Raw genomic sequence first — 17,787 nt, forward strand, 5'->3', positions numbered from 1 at the left:
TGCTTCCACAAATGGCAAGAATCAGAAATGGGAGAATGGAACGAGTCAAAGTATATTCCTGCTCCTGGAGAAGCCCTTTTGCAGGGATTTATAGGAAGTAGACGGGATGGGAATGGATTAGGGGAGGTCAGCAGAGCAATTTCCTCCAAACGGTGCACAAAGGATTGGGAGGCTCTGGTCTTGGGGTTGGTACACATTGGGGTGACAAGAGGAAGAGAGAGATGGGAATCATCCAAGTATTCAGATATTTCTAGATGCTTCAAGGCCAGATCCAGAAAACCGCAAAGCCTTTGAACTTGTAACCGTACAAAGCAGCCCTGGTTTATCCTATTTTCTGCAACCTGCATGAATCAGCCTGTGCTTATGACCAGGAAACAAGAGTGGGGAGGGCTGGAGGATTGGGTGAAAAGGAGGCCGTGAGGTAGAAGGCCCCCGGGGGTGCTTGGGATGAGTGCTCACACTGTGTGCATGTCAGCTGTCTCCTCTCCTCCTCCTCCTCCCCTCAAAGGTCTGGCAGAGATCAGCAAGAAGAGTCAAAATGTAAAAGCCAACTTGCCCTTGAACTTTCCCAGAAGCTACAGGAGCCTGGAGACAGCAAGAGTGGCTGATGGTGGGTGTGGCCGGCTAGGTGCCAGTGCCCCAGCTCACCTGGGCCAGGCATGACTTCTGGCCCATCTGAGCAGAGACCTGGCTTTGTCCGGACAGGGGCCTCAGCATGGGTTCCCCTGGCTGGCCCTGCAGCACCCCTTTCTTGCAGGCTTTGGAGCTTGGGAGCCTCTGGGGCCACCCCGTGCCTGAGACACTACTTGGGAGAAGGAAGATGCTCTGTGATTCCCCAAAGCCCTTTTCCTCTTACCTCACGTGAGCCTTGCAAAGATGCTATGAGGTGTATACCACTCATTAGCACTTCATTTCACAGAAGACAGACTGGAAGTTCAGAGTGGTCACCCACGATTGCACAGCTGGTGTGTGCTAGGGCTGGGGCTCCAGTGTAAAGTCTCTCTGAAGGCAAGCCCTGTGCTCCTTCCAGGACTCTTGACTTTATAAATCTCCCCATGCCTTCTCCTCCCAAGGAGCCTGGGCCCCTTGGAATCCTCCAGGCCCCGGAGACCCCACTATAGTATGAGGTGGTTTGAACTCAGTGGCACAGGTCACCCCCCAACAAACTCCCCAGCCCTCCCCCCTCAGCATCTAGTTGGGGAGGTGCAGTTTACGTAGAGAAAGTGCTGACAGCAATTCAGGCAGGCATAGTTAGTGAGTAATGTAGATGTATATAGTAGCCACGTTTTTTGATCCTGCCTCCTGGCCACGAACAATTTTGAGTGTTCACGCTGCTATTTATGTATTTATAAATTGTATTTGTACTTATACGCTAGTGTATACGAACATTATAAAACACGCAGAAAAAAATATAAATTAAAAATAAGAAAGGGAAAACACACACAAGGGAAGTTGAGTGAAATAACACTTTTTTGAGTTAAAAAATGTATTTTTGGTTACAAAAGTGGTGTATTATGATTATTGACCGAACTGTTATGGTTTTTACTTGTTCTTTTTTGCAGCTCTTCAGCCTGAGCTGTAGGCATGAGGTTGTGGGTAAGAAGGAAATATGAGGGGCAAGTTCCCCCTCCCCTGTTCTGGCCCAGGGCCTGTGACATTTTATTCCTTTAGGACATGTTCTTTCCCAGAAGGTGTCTCTTTCTCTTCTGATGCCTCATCCCCAAACACCTGTACCATTATTAATATTTTTCTTAAACCTGTGTCACCTTTTAAAATTAAATGCCTCCTTTGACCTTGTCCTAAGCAATAAAGTTCACAAAATCCAGATCTGATGTGCTAATTCTCCTTCTGAAACACAGTAAAATAAATGCATAACTACTTAATTAAAAACGGCCCCAGGAACTACTATAATCATCTCCTGTATTACCAGCGGATGCACCCACACTCTGGGGAGCACTGATGTGGAGGGAGGGAGAGAGAGTCCTAGGCTACTGTTCCATCTGACCCTGAAAGGTCACCTCCTAAGCGACCATTGACAGGCCTTGAAACACTCCGGGAGGGATGCTTTCTCTGTTCCACCCTTCCCAAGACACAGACCCTATCCAGTGAACCTTAGGCACTCAATCTGGTGCCCTGGGGTGAGGGTGGAGGGCCGCAGTGATTCCCAGCTCACAGTAGTCATTTGCTTAACCTGATGTAAAGGGATCTTTGCCTGGACTCCCCCGGGGTGAGTGACCACAGCTTATACTCCAGACTGGGAGAGGCTGAAATGTTTTATTTGCTTCTCCTGTTCATGGGTCCAGGCTCTTCAAGCAGAGGCCCACCTCTCCCAACCCTTGGTCTCTGGGTAGGAAAGTCTAAGGTCTGGGGTCCCCTGGCTGCAGATGTGCTACAAATGCCACCCCCTAGATGGCTTCTTGGCTTTACTGGGACACCACTGAGACTCCATTCAGGAAGAGCCAGGGGATGAGAGTTGAGTTTCTGGGTGTCATGTCAGGAAGGCCCTAGAATGCCAACCTCAGCAGCCCAATTCATGGCCGGGGCTCAGTCTTTGTGTGTTCTCTCTGCCTCGGTCTCTTTCTCTCTGTTGTCAGACACCTATTGGATCATTTTTCCCCAGATCATCACGTTAGGAGTGGGGTTTGACTCTCAGCAGTCAATTTACTCCCAAGGCTCACTTATTAGAAACAAGGCTGACTTCTAGTTTTCTCATTGACTTTATCTTGTTCAGGGAAGTACTAAAACTAAGTATTCTTGGGACTGGTATCTACCAAGAAATCTAAAGTGTTTATTTATCTTAAACTCTTACTCAAAACAAAACATTTCCAAACCTAAACATCTTTGTGTCTAACCTTAAGTATATTCGATGTGACTTTCACCTTCTTCCTCTTTAATGTGAGATAACCGGAACTATTTTCTTTGGGAAACTCCCTATACTGACTCTCCTATGATAGACCTTTACAGAGCCACCTCTCTGATCTTTTTTGTTTTTTGAATTTTATTTTATTTATTTTTTGTACAGCAGGTTCTTATTAGTTATCTATTTTATACATATCAGTGTATATATGTCAATCCCAATCTCCCAATTCATCCCACACCCCCACCCCCACCACTTTCCCCTCTTGGTGTCCATACGTTTGTTCTCTACATCTGTGTCTCTATTTCTGCCCTGCAAACCAGTTCATCTGTACCATTTTTCTAGGGTCCACGTATACGTATTAATATACGATATTTGTTTTTCTCTTTCTGACTTACTTCACTCTGTATGAGAGTCTCTAGATCCAAGTACATCTCTACAAATGGCCCAATTTCATTCCTTTTTATGGCTGAGTAATATTCCATTGTATATATGTACCACATCTTCTTTATCCATTCATCTGTCAATGGGCATTTAGGTTGCTTCCATGACCTGGCCATTGTAAATAGTGCTGCAATGAACATTGGGGTGCATGTGTCTTTTTGAATTATGGATTTCTCAGGGTATATGCCCAGTAGTGGGATTGCTGGGTCATATGGTAATTCTAATTTTAGTTTTTTAAGGAACCTCCATACTGTTCTCCCTAGTGGCTGTATCAATTTACATTCCCACCAACAGTGCAAGAGGGTTCCCTTTTCTCCACACCCTCTCCAGCATTTGTTGTTTGTAGATTTTCTGATGATGCCCATTCTAACTGGTGTGAGGTGATACCTCATTGGAGTTTTGATTTGCATTTCTCTAATTGGTGATGTTGAGCAGCTTTTCATGTGCTTCTTGGCCATCTGTATGTCTTCTTTGGAGAAATGTCTAGGTCTTCTGCCCATATTTTGATTGCACCCCTTTGATCTTTAAACCCAAATGGTGGCAGCCTGTCTGCAAGAGAATCCCCTGGGGGAGCTTATTGAAAATTACAGATTCCCTAAAATATGGCACAAATAAACCTATCTACAAAACAGAAACAGACTCATAGACATAGAGAACAGACTTGTGGTTGCCAAGGCGGCTGGGGGAAGGAGGGGGATGGGGGAAGGAGAGGGATGGACTGGGAGTTTAGGGTTGGTAGATGCAAACTGTTACATTTAGAATGGATAAACAACAATCTCCTAATGTATAGCACAGGGAACTGTAATGAATATCCTGTGATAAACCATAATGGAAAAGAATATAAGAAAAGAATGTCTGTATGTGTATAACTGAGTCACTTTGCTGTACAGCAGAGATTGGCACAGCATTGTAAATCAACTACACTTCAATTAAAAAAAATTTAGAAAAAGATCAAACTCAAAAAAAAGAAAATTACAGATTCCTGGGCTCCCCGTCTGCAGAGTTGGATTGGACAGGTCTGGAGTAGCTCCATTCTTTGAAAGATCCTTAGGGGACTCTGAAGCATTTGGTAACACCTGCTCTACACCTGCCCTGACTTGTCTAAATCATGGGAGGAACTTGGCTCCGTCTCAACCTGAGGTCCAGGATACACAGGGATGTGTTGAGGTCCAGGGCTGCGTAGGCAGAGAACCACCTGACATTAGATTGCATTTCTGCATAGGCATGAACCAGCACTTAGAATTTCCTGAGGCCTCCCCCTGGTTCTTCATAAACCTACCATTGGTATCAAAGGTGATGCTTATCTTCCTGTGTGCTTGAAGGGAGACCACATATCTATCTAATTTAAAAGCGGTATCTGATCATGTGACATCACTTAAAGAGAAAGGGGCCCAACACTCAGCCCCATTTTATGTCATGGGAGATTGTGATCTCTCAGGAGACCATTTCTGCCCACCCTCATTCTTGCGTTAGCATTCAAAAGTAGACTTTTGAGCAATTTCAGTAGGTGGAGATCTGTGTGGGGTCACGTGGCTTGGTGCCTAGCTGATTTCTGTCCTGATGGTCAGAGACAGTAGTTAGACCGATGCAAAGCTGCCAACACTCTAATGCTGTTCTAAAAATTTTCATCTTCAGAGAATGAAAGTAATTTATGGAATGTCTGCTATGTGTCAGGAACCATACCACACCCCTCTTTGCACACACATCTCACTTTTTCTTCACAATAACTGTGCAAAGTTAATATTTTTATCTCCATTTTGACAAAGGTGAGGATTAAAACTTGATCTTGCCCAAAGTAACAATATTTCACCCTCCAGATGGCTCGACTTCAAGTCTCATTCCATGATCTCATACCACTGAAGCCAGTTTTCTGGTGTCCAAGAGTTAGGAAGATCTGCCTGAAATCCTCTATCAGCTCATTCATGAAATTGGATTGAAAGAAAGGGAAAAGTGAGGTTAAAATTTGGGTGGGGGAGGACAGTAAGCAAACCAATATGTCTAGTTTTTTTTTTTTTAATTGAGAATTTACTTTTTAGAGAAGTTTTACGTTCACAGCAAAGTTGAAGGGAAGGTACAGAAATTTCCCATATATCCCCTGACCCCACACATGCAAAGCCTTTCTCATTTTATCAACATCACTCACCAGAGGGGGACATTTATTATAACTGGTGAACTTATGTTGACACATCAATATCACCCAAGGTCCATAGTGTACATTAGGGCTCACTTTGGGTGGTGTACATTCTATGGTTTTCGACAGATGTATAATGACATGTATCCAATAGTATGATATCATACAGCATATTTTCACTGCCCTAAAAATGCTCTGTGTTCCACCTATTCATTCCTTCCCAACTCCTGTGTCTGGTTTTAAAAAAAGAGGTACTTGTTCTTTTATTGTTACTATGGGATTGGTTAGTTTTCTTCAGTAATATTTTTATTACACAAATATTCCTGTTGCAAAAAGTTAAAATGGTATGAAATTTATGATATCTGTTCTTGACTTACAAAAATGGCAGTTTTATATGGTTCAATCTAATACTAAGGTAAAACTGGAAAGTCTTTTTTTACTCCTATCACTACCTCACTTACAATTTGGGACACACCGTCGATTTTAGAACATTTTCATCACCTCCCCCCAGAAAAACCCTTTAGCTGTAAACCCCCTTCCCTTCTACCTCCTACCCCAAAGCAAACAATAAACTACTTTCTGTTTCTATAGATTTTCCTATTCAAGACTTTCATATGAATGGAATCAAATAATATGAGGACTTTTGTGACTGGCTTCTTTCACTTAGCATAATGTTTTCGTGGTTCATCCAAGTTGTAGCATGTATCGTACTTTATTCTTTTTTATGGCCAAATAACATTCCATTGTATGGATATACCACATTTTGTTTATCCATTTGTCTGTTGATTGATGTTTGGGTTTTTCTACTTTTCAGCTAGTATGAGTGACGCTGCTAGAAACATTCATGTATGAGTTTTTGTGTGGGTTAATGTTTTCATTTCTTTTGGGTGTATATCTAGGAGTGGAATTGCTGGATCATGTGGTAACACAATGTTTGAGGAACTGCCAGATATTTTCCAAAGCAGCTGCACCATTTTACATTCCCACCAGCACTATATGAGGGTTCTGATTTCTCTATATTCTCATCAACACTTAATATCTGACTTTTGGAATCCAGCCATCCTAGTGGATTTGAAGTGGTATCTCATTGTGGTTTTGGTTTGCATTTCCCTAATGACTAATGATGTTGAGAGTATCTTTTCATGTGCTTATTGGCCATGTATATATCTTCCTTATAGAAATATCTATTCAAAAGACGCAGACGTAGAGAATGGACTTGAGGACGTGGGGAGGGGGAAGGGTAAGCTGGGATGAAGTGAGAGAGTGGCATGGACATATATACACTACCAAATGTAAACTAGATAGCTGGTGGGAAGCAGCCGCATAGCACAGGGAGATCAGCTCCGTGCTTTGTGATGACCTAGAGGAGTGGGATAGGGAGGGTGGGAGGGAGACGCAAGAGGAAAGGGATATGGGGATATACGTATACGTATAGCTGATTCACTTTGTTATACAGCAGAAACTAACACACCATTGTAAAGCAATTATACTCCAATAAAGATGTTTAAAAAAAAAGAAATATCTATTCAGATCCTATTGTCTATTCCTTTGCTCATTTAAAAAAATTTTTATTATTAAGTTATAAGAGTTATTATCAGATACATAATCTGCAAATATTTTCTCCCATTCTGTGTGGGGTATCTTTCACTTTACTGATGGTGTCTTTTGAAGCACCAAAATTTTAAATTTTAATGAAGTTCAATTTATCTATTTTTCTTTCATTACTTATGCTTTTGGTGTCTTATCTGAGAATTATTTGCCAAATCCAAGGTAGTAAAGATTTACCTCTATATTTTGTTCTAAGAGTTTTATAGTTTTAGCTCTTATGTTTAGGTCTTTGACTCATTTGAGTTAACTTTTGTATATGGTGTTAGGTAAGTGTCCAGCTTCATTCTTTTGCATGTGACTGTCCAGTCGTCTCAGCACCATTTGTTGAAAAGACCATTCTTTCTCCATTGAATAGTTTTGACATTTTTGTAAAAAAATTCAACTGATTATAGATGGATGGGTTTACTCCTGGATTCTCAATTCTATTCCACTGATCTATGTGTTTATCCCTGTGTAGGACCACACTGTCTTGATTACCATTGGTTTGTAGTAAGTTTTAAAATTGGAAGGTGTGAGTCCTACTTTTCTCTTATTTTTCAGGAGTGTTTTAACTACTCCAAGTCCCTGGCAATTCTTTGTGAATTTTAGAATCAGCTTGTCAATATCTATAAGGAGGTCTCTGGGATTCTGACTGGGATGCATTGAATCTGAAGATCAATTTGGGGAATACTGCCATTTTAACAATGTTAAGTCTTCTGATCCATAAACAAGGAGTGTCTTCCCATCTATTTAGATCTTCTTTATTTTTTTCCAACAGTGACTTGTAATATTCAGAGTGTAAGTTTTACACTTATTTTGTTAAATTAATTTCTAAGCATTTTATTCTTTTTGATGCTATTGTGAATTAATATTTTCTTAATTTCATTTTTGGATTGTTCATTTCAAGTGTATGAAAAGACAACAGTCTTGTATATTGAGCTTCTATCCTGCAATCTTGCTGAACTTGTTTATTAGTTCTAATAAACAAGTGGATTTCTTAGGTTTTTTTTAATGTGTCAGATATAATCTGTGAATAGAATAGTTTCATTTCTTCCCTTCCAATGTGGATGCCATTTATTTCTTTTTATTGCCTTAACTTCCTTGGCTAGAACCTCCAGTACAATGTTGAATAGAAGTGGCAAGAATGGACATCTTTTTCTTGTTGCTGATCTTAGGAGGAAATCATCCAGTCTTTTTATCATTAAGTCTGATATTAGCTGTGGGTTTCTCATAAAGGCCTTTTATGAAGTTTGAGGAAGTTCCCTTTTATTCCCAGTTTGTTCAGTGTTTTTATCATGAAAGGGTGTTGGATTTTGTCAAGTGCCTTTTCTGCATCTATTGAGGTGATCATGTGATTTTTATTTTTTATTCTTTTGATATGATGTCTTATATTAATTGATTTTCAGATGTTGAAACAACTTTGGATTTCTGGGATGAATCCCATATGGACATGAAGTATAATTTTTTTAATATGTTGCTGGAGTATGTTTGCTAGTATTTTGTAGAGGATTTTTGTGTTCGTTTTCATAAGAGACATTTGCTTATAATTTTCTTTTCTTGTGATGTTTTTGTCTGCTTTTGGTATTAGGGTAATACTGGCCCGATAAAATGAGTTGGGAAGTATTCCCTTCTCTTTCATTTTTTGGGAGAGTTTATGGAGAATTGGTATTAATTCTTTTTTAAATGTTTGGTAGAATTCAGTAGTCAAGCTGTCTGGGCTTGGGCTTTTCTTTGTGGGTAGATTTTTGATTACTAATTAAATCTCTTTACTTGTTGCACTTACTCAGATAGTCTATTTCTTCTTGAGTCAGTTTTAGAAGTTTGTGTCTTTCTAGGAATTTGTCCATTTTATCTAAGTTATACAATTTGTTGGAGTACAATTGTTCACAGTATTCCTTTATAAGCTTTTTTAATTTTTGAAAGGTTGGTAGTAATGTCCCCTCATTCATCTCTGATTCTGGTCATTTGAGTGTTTTCTTTCTTTCTTTTTTTTTCTTGATCAGTCTAGCTAAAGGTTTGTCAGTTTTGTTGATCTTTTCAAAGAACCAACTTCTGTTTTCCTTTATGTTCTCTATTGTTTTTCTATTTTTTTTAAATTTATTTATTTATTTTTGGCTGTGTTGGGTCTTCGTTTCTGTGCGAGGGCTTTCTCTAGTTGTGGCGGGCGGGGGGGGCCACTCTTCATCGCGGTGCGCGGGCCTCTCACTATCGCGGCCTCTCTTGCTGCGGAGCACAGGCTCCAGACGCGCAGGCTCAGTAGTTGTGGCTCACGGGCCCAATTGCTCTGCGGCATGTGGGATCTTCCCAGACCAAGGTTCGAACCTGTGTCCCCTGCATTGGCAGGCAGATTCTCAACCACTGCGCCACCAGGGAAGCCCTGTTTTTCTATTTGCTGTTCATTAATTTCCACTCTAATCTTTACTATTTCCTTTCTTCTGCTTACTCTAGGTTTAGTTTGTCCTCCTTTTACCAGTGTCTTAAGGTGGAAGGTTTGGCTATTGATTTGAGATATTTCTTCTTTCTTAAAGCATGCATTTGCAACTATAAATTTCCCTCTAATCACTACTTTAGCTACAACTATTCTACAGAAGGTATAACTAAATTGCGTCTCCCGTAGACAGCATATAGTTGGGCCATGTTGTTCTTTTTAATCCAGTCTGATAATCTTTGCTTTTTTATTTGATTGTTTAATCCATTTATATTTAATGCCATTATTGCTATAGGTGGATTTATATCTGACATTTTACTTTCTGTTTTCTATATGACCCATGTCTTTTTTTTTGTTCCCCTAGTCCTCTTTTACTGCTTTCTTTTGCATTAAGTGGATATTTTCTAACGTAGCATTTTAATTTCTTTAATTTTTTTTTACCCTTTTTTTTTTTTTAGTGGTTGCTCTAGGGTTTACCATATATATCTTAGCTTATCAGAATTAGCTTCAGATTTATATAGTAGCTTAATTCCAGTGATGTATAGAAATATTACTTCTATATAGCTCTATTACCTGCTTTTATTTATTGTTGTTATATATATTACATCTCTTAATGTTACAAACCCAAGAAAACACTGTTATACTTATTACTTTACTAACTGCAGTTATTTCCTTAGCCCAAAAGAGCTTTGTTCCCACCCACTTCCTTTATGTTGTTATTTACATTCGTATATGTTATAGGCCCAACATTACATTATCTACATATTATTTATGCAATTTCTTTTTAATCAGTTATAAGAAGCAAGGAAAGAAATACTCATACTATAAAAAATAATTACATAATTACCTTTACTGGTACACAATTACCTTTGTGTGTGTGTGTGTGTGTGTGTGTGTGTGTGTGTGTGTACTCAAGTGATAATGTGGGATTATTTGCTTTCAGCCTGAAGAATATACTTCAGTATTTCTTTAAAGGTGGGACTGCTAGCAACAAATTCTCTTAGCTTTTGTTTTTCTGGGCAAGTCTTTATTTCACCTTCATTTTTGAAAGATAGCTTTGCTGAATATAGGATTCTTGACAGTTTTTTTTTTTTTTTAATTTGAGCAATTTGAATATGTTATTCCACTGCTTCTGGCCTACATTGTTTGTGCTAAGAAGCTAGCTGCTAATCTTATTGGGATTCCTTGTAAATAATGAGCTGTTTTTCTCTTGATGCTCTCAAGACCTTTTCCTTGTCTGTTTTTCTTCCCCCACCCCTGGCATGTTTTACTATGATGTGTGTTTGTGGATCTCTTTGTGGTCTTATCTGGAGTTCATTAAGCTTCTTGGATGTGTAGGTTACTTTTTCATAAATGTGGGAAGTTTTCTGCCACTATTTTTTGGAATATTTTCTCTGGTCTTTTCTCTCTCTCCTCTCATTCTGGTACTCTGATTACACGTATGTTGGTGCACTTTATAGTGTCTCACAGTTCTCTGGGCCTAATTCACTTCTCTTCATTTTTTTTTCCGCTCTGTTTTTTTGGCTTGTATAATCTCTATTGGTCTAGTGATTCAAGTTCTTTAATTCTTTCTTCTGCCAGTTCAAATCTACTTTTGAGCCCTTCTAAAGAATTTTTTTATCTCACTTATTGTATTTTTAAACTCCTGAATTTCAATTTGTCTTTTAAAATAATTTCTATTGCTTTATTGATGTCCTTTATTTGATGTGACACTGTTATCATACCTTTCTTTACTTCTTTAGCATGCTTTCCTTTAGTACTCTGAACATGCTTATAATGACTATTTTGAAGTCTTTTTCTGTTAAATCCAGAATCTAGCTGCTCTCCCAGGCAGTTCATTTTGCCTGCTTTTTTTTTTTTTTTTTCCTGGTATATGGTTTACATTTTCCTATTTCTTTTCTTGCCTCTTATATTTATTTTTGCTGAAAACTTGACATTTTAGATGATATATTTTGGCAATTCCTAGTCCTTCCCCTTCCAGATTTGTTGTTATTTCTTGTCTATTTTTTTGTGATTTGCTGGATTGTTTTAGTGAAGTCTATTTCACTCCACCAGTATTTGGCCTCTGATGCTGCTCCTCAGGGAGAGTTAATAGCTTTGAGTAGGCCCACAGTCCCTTGGATGACAGTGGTATTTGTAGGGCTCTCTTTCTTGCTTATCTTGACTATACCCAGCTGTTAGATTTCACTAATTTCTTGCTGGTTGCTCTAATGTTTTCAACAGTGTTCTGGGGTGCAAATTGCTCTATAAGTGAATCTGATCAAATTGTGACTCCTTTGAAGGAATAGTTTTTGAAGTATGTGTTTGAGATTTGTTCTGACCCCAGTGGATTCCTCTCAGCTGTTTTATTCCCTGCTTCTGTCTTATAAACTATCCAGTGTATAGTCCGGGCTATAGCTTCATTAAATCCATGAATATCCCTCTATTTGCTTTTCTCCACAGTCTCCACTGTCTTGAGAGCAAACATTAGGTTTGAACTTTTCCATGCTCTTTTGCAAAGAAAGTCAGTTCCTTTGGGAAGACATGATGAGCTATTTGTTTTATGGCCTGCTTTCCCCCTAGGAAAAATCTCTGGAGCTCTGGAGGTGGGGATGGGAACAATGGCAAATCTCTCTCTGAGTGACAATGCTCTAGGAGCTGAACAATCAGTATGTGCAGGCAGTAGCCTGAGATCCTCTTGGCTTGCCTCTCCTTTGTGAAATCACTGCCTCATGAGCTAAGTCAAGGGCAATCAGGGCCCCAATATTCTCAGCATGCCCTACCCAAGGTAGAGCCTCCATCTCATGAGAGGGGAGTGGATGGAAGAGAGAGACCCCAATTCTCAACTGTACTCACCTGGAACTTAGCCTTAGCAACAGCAGCTGGGGACAGGATGAGAAATGCTGAAGTCCTGTTCTTCCTGGGAAAAAAGCCCTCTGACTGGTTACTGTGGGGAGAGGGAGACCTGTGTTCTTGGAAGCAGAAGCCTGGAGTGGAGTTTCTGCCTTGATGAGCTGAATGAAAGGAGGGAGGACATGGTCTTGGTTCAAATACCATACATTCTTGCTTTTTTACCAAATTTTCATAGATGTTCTTGAATAGATGTTTCTTCATTTGCTAAACAGCAGTTGAACACTTAGAACCACTTATAGAGTTTTAAATCATTTTTTTTCCAAAATATTTTTCACCAGCTTTAGTGGGAGTAGGTCATTAGATCCCCTCATGTTTTCATGCTAGAATTTTACCTCTCTGGCTCCTTTAGTCTTGAGCAACCTTAAAGAGGCTGCTATGGAGCTCCTGGACTGAGGCAATAAAATCCTGTTTTGGTCCAATCTAGTTTCTTAATTAACTGATTATAAGCCTAATACTATATCCTTTCCACCAAAGCTACCTATTCAGATGACTGGATGTTTAGATTGTTTATTCAATGTGTTGCTTGGCAAAGATAATTATTACCCAAGTTCTCTTGCCTCCCAGCTGGTCAACCCAGGTGAGTGGCATTTAGAAAGAGCACATTTGGTCATAATATACCCCTTAAATGCTTGAGTGGTTTTCCATTGTTCTTACAATAAAGTTCAAAAGTCCTCAACATGGACTACAGGACCCCATTTATCTCTTTCACTTCTTCTCATGCCTCTCTCACTCTGTGCCCCACTTCCTGCTCCACCCCTCCCCTTTGCCTCACACCAACGTATTTTCTAGTCTCACTCTAGTCTTTCAAATTTTTATTGTGCATATAACATGCTCTCTCCTATTTCAGGCCCTTTGTACATGTTCTCTTTGCCTTAAATGCTGTTCTTCTTCCTAATTCAGGTCTTGCTTAAATGTCACCTCCTCTGGGAAGCCTTCCCTAACCTCTCAGAATAGTTCAGGTCTTCCTATTCTAATGGTACTCTGACACCTTGTACTTCTTCATACAATGTGTGTTTTTGATCAGCTGATTAGGATGATTATCTGTTTAGCATATCCCTCCCCATAGAACATGAGCTCATGAAGGCAGGGCTCTATCTGCCTCTGCCCAGTGTTTAGCAGAGGACCTGACACAGAGTAGGGACTCCATAAATACTTGTTGAGTGTGGGAACAAATGCTCTCTTGAGCATGGAATGCCAGGGTTGTGAGGGGGGTGCTGGGGCTCTACTTAGAGCTGAATGGAACCAGAGGAAAAGTTGTAAATTTCAGAAGACAACTCCTCACCACTTACATTTATAGCTACAACCTGGTGTTAGTAACGGGCAGCTCGATGGACACATATTCCAAGGGAATTTTCACTAACAGCTCCATCCTTGGGCTAATGTTGTGAAAAGGTGGCTGGCCCCTCCTTCTTAAGATTCTTGTGATGAATATCATGGCGCATATAGAAAACAGCCATTTCCCTTTTACTTTTACCCTTGACATTGTGGACCATGAGTCTGTTTTAATCCATATTTAGAACTGTGAGATTGAGAAAGCAGTTATTTTTTTAAAGTAACCAACAGCAACAGCAACAATTACTACGGTTAATACTTACTAAGTGCTCTCTTTGTGGTAGACTCATATTATTTCCAAAAAAATCTATAATAATTTCAGACAGTGGATAATTTTATTTTTATTTCACAGATAAATAAACTGAGTTTTAGAGGGATTAAGTCCCTTGCTCAAGGACGCATTGTAAGTAAATGGTAAAGCTGAGATTCAAAGTCATGTGTGTTTGGCACCAGCACCTAAACTCTTAATTTCTGTTCTGTATTGCCAAGCAATTCTAGAATTCTGCAAGCGATTTCTTGCAGACAGTCTTCTGAAACTTCATGTAAACTTTCCTCTGAGGTGCCTTTTGAAACTTTCATATTTAAGTGCCTTGAGAGAAGGAGGCTTCTCTCTTCATCTGTTATCAAGAGATCACTGAAAACTAAAATCTGTCTTAACCACTCCATGTGAGTAAATGTGAGTCTTGCTCCAGACTTTCTTGATTTTGCAAGGACATTATCAGGAAGTCAAAACAACAATGACAATAACAACAATAGGAGAAGCCCCTTGACTGTGATAATAAGGCAGCACATAAAGGAATATGGAAAAAAACACACAGGAGTTTATCAAGTCTAAATCCTATTTAAACTTATTACCTCCAAAATCGTTGGAAAATGCTTGTCAAAGGTCTTAGAACCAAACAGGAGAGTAGATTTTAAAACATATCACACGGGGTGAAGTTTTGGTGAGTAACCTAAATTAATAAACAAGAAGTTTCTTTTCTCAGCAACATGGTCCTGAGATAACTGCCTTGAAGTCTGTGTGTTCTAGAATCCTTGCTAATTGGATAGCCAAGACATGGAAGCAACCTAAATATCCATCAACAAATGAATGGATAAAGAAGATGTGGAAGGTATACACAATGGAATACTACTCAGCCATAAAAAAGAATGAAATAATGCCATTTGCAGTGACATGGACGGACCTAGGGATTGTCATAATAAGTGACGTGAGTCAGACAGAGAAAGACAAATACCATATGATGTCACTTATATGTGAAATCTGAAATTTGACACAAATGAACTTATTTATGAAACAGAGACAGACTCACAGACATAGAAAACAAACTTACAGTTACCAGTGGGGAAAGCGGTCAGGGGAGGGATAAATTAGGAGTTTGGGATTAGCAGATACAAACTACTATATATAAAGTAGATAAAACAAGGTCCTACTGTATAGCACAGGGAACTATATTCAATATCCTATAGTAAACCATAATGGAAATAATATGAAAAAGAACGTATATATATGTATAACTGAATCACTTTGCTGTATACCAGAAACTAACACAACATTGTAAATGAGCTATACTTCAATAAAAAATAAATAGAATTCTTGCTAATTGGTAGCCAAGAACAATTCCTCATATAGATCTTTAAGTTAAAAAGCCTAAATTAAATAAAACATCAGGTAAAGACTTTCTGCCACCAAAATTATTCAGAACGACTTAATTGATGATATCTGATACTTGTTAAATTTTTACCCTAGTTATAAACAGAAAAATAAATTTTATAATATGTGTGGATGCAAATGTTTAACATTATATATTATTTATTAATTTTTCATTGTGTAAGAATATAAAGAAAAACGAAAATGGCACATAATCTCACTTTCCAGAAAACTCCTGTAGTTTTTTAAAAAACTAGACCGGGACTTCCCTGGTGGTGCTGTGGTTAAGAATCCGCCTGCCAAAGTAGGGGACTCGGGTTCGAGCTCTGGTTCGGGAAGATCCCACATGCCACGGAGCAACTAAGCCCGTGCGCCACAACTACTGAGCCTGCACTCTAGAGCCCGCCAGCCACGACTACTGAGCCCACGTGCCACAACTACTGAAGCCCGCGTGCCTAGAGCCCGTGCTCCGCAGCAAGAGAAACCACTGCAATGAGAAGCCCGTGCACCGCAACGAAGAGTAGTCTCTGCTCGCCACAACTAGAGAAAGCCTGCGCGCAGCAACGAAGACCCAATGCAGCCAAAAATAAATAAATAAAATAAACTTAAAAAAACCCCACGAGACTAATATATGTACATGGTAATAAAATCTAAACCGTGCAGGAAGATATAAAATGAAAAATAAAAGTTCCTTTCCACCACCACCTTCTCCCACATCATCACAAAATCTTTCTTCTGCATCTATCCCGAAAAATTATATAAATGCATATAATGAAATATATATTCTTTTGAAAAGTATACCAAAAAGACATTATACTCTATCCATTTAAACTTTGCTTTTTCATTTACAAAATGTCTTGAGATTTTGTAAATCAGTAGAGACCAGCTGCATTTAAAAAATTATCAAATTTTATTTTGAAATGATTAAAAGTTTACAGAAAAGTTAGAAATATATTTTTAAAAAAGTAAACCAAAACTTTTTCTCCCTGAATAATTTGAGAGTAAGTTATTGACCTAATGCCCTATCACACCTGAATACTCTAGAGTCTTTTCCCTATAAAGGCATTTCCCTACATAACCATGATACAATGATCAAAATCAGAAAATTGAATCAATACATTATTTCCATCTAATCCTTAGATTATTCAAGTTTTGTCAATTGCCTCCATAATGGCTTTTATAGCAAAAGAATCCAGTTCAGAATCACAGGTTGCATTTAGTTCTCAGGTCTTTCTAGCCTGGTTCCATCTGGAACATTTCCTCAATCTTCTCTTGATTTTTTTGACTTTTACACTGGAAGATTGAAGGCCAGATATTGCGTAAAATGCCCTCAATTCGGGTTTGTACGATGTCTCCTCACGCTGAGGCTCGGGTTCTACATCTTTGGCAATAATGTCACAGAAGTGATGTTGTGTGCTTCATATTGCATCCTAGCCGGAGGCACACCGTTTGTGTTTGTCTCATATTGATGATGTTCACTTTGATACTTGATTATTGTGGTGTTTGCCAGGCTTCCCCTCTGTAAAGTTACTCTTCTTTCTCTTTATAATTAAAAGGTATTTTGTGGGGAGGGACTTTGAAACCGTGTAAATATGCCATTAGGCACTAAACTTTTTAAAAAATTTATTTTATCAAAGTATAGTTGATTTTCAATGTTGTGTTAATTTCTGCTGTACAGCAAAGTGATTCAGTTATACATCCATATATATATATATATATATATATATATATATATATTCTTTTTCATATTCTTTTCCATTATGCTTTATCACAGGATATTGAATATAGTTCCCTGTGCTATACAGTAGAACCTTGTTGTTTGTCTATTTTATATATAGTAGTTTGCATCTGCTAATCCCAAACTCCCAATCCATCCCTCCCCCTCCCCCCTCCCCCTTGGCAACCACAAGTCTGTTACCTATGTCTGTGAGTCTGTTTCTACTTCATAGATAAGTTCATTTGTGTCATATTTTAGATTCCACATATAAGTGACATCGTATGGTGTTTGTCTTCCTCTTTCTGACTTACTTCACTTAGTATGATAATCTGTAGGTCCATCCATATTGCTGCAAATGGCATTATTTCATTCTTTTTTATGGCTGAGTAGTATTCCATTGTTTATATGTACCACATCTTCATCCATTCATTTGCTGATGGACATTTAAGTTGTTTTCATGTCTTGGTTGTTGTGACTAGTGCTGCTATGAACATAGGGGTGCATGTATCTTTTTGAATTATAGTTTTGTCTGGATAAATGTTCAGAAGTGGGATTGCTGGATCATGTGGCAACTCTATTTTTATAAACTTTTAATTAATTAGTTAATTAATATTTGTATGGATTTATGGTTTCTGTTTTATTCAATGTGTTGTTACTGTAATTATTTATTTTGATGCTTAAACTATCATGATTTGGCCAATAGAAGCTGGCTTATATGTCTTTTTGACACATCCCCAGTATTCTTTAGGGC

Source organism: Balaenoptera ricei, chromosome 8, assembly GCF_028023285.1.
Source record: "Balaenoptera ricei isolate mBalRic1 chromosome 8, mBalRic1.hap2, whole genome shotgun sequence".
NCBI lineage: Eukaryota > Metazoa > Chordata > Mammalia > Artiodactyla > Balaenopteridae > Balaenoptera > Balaenoptera ricei.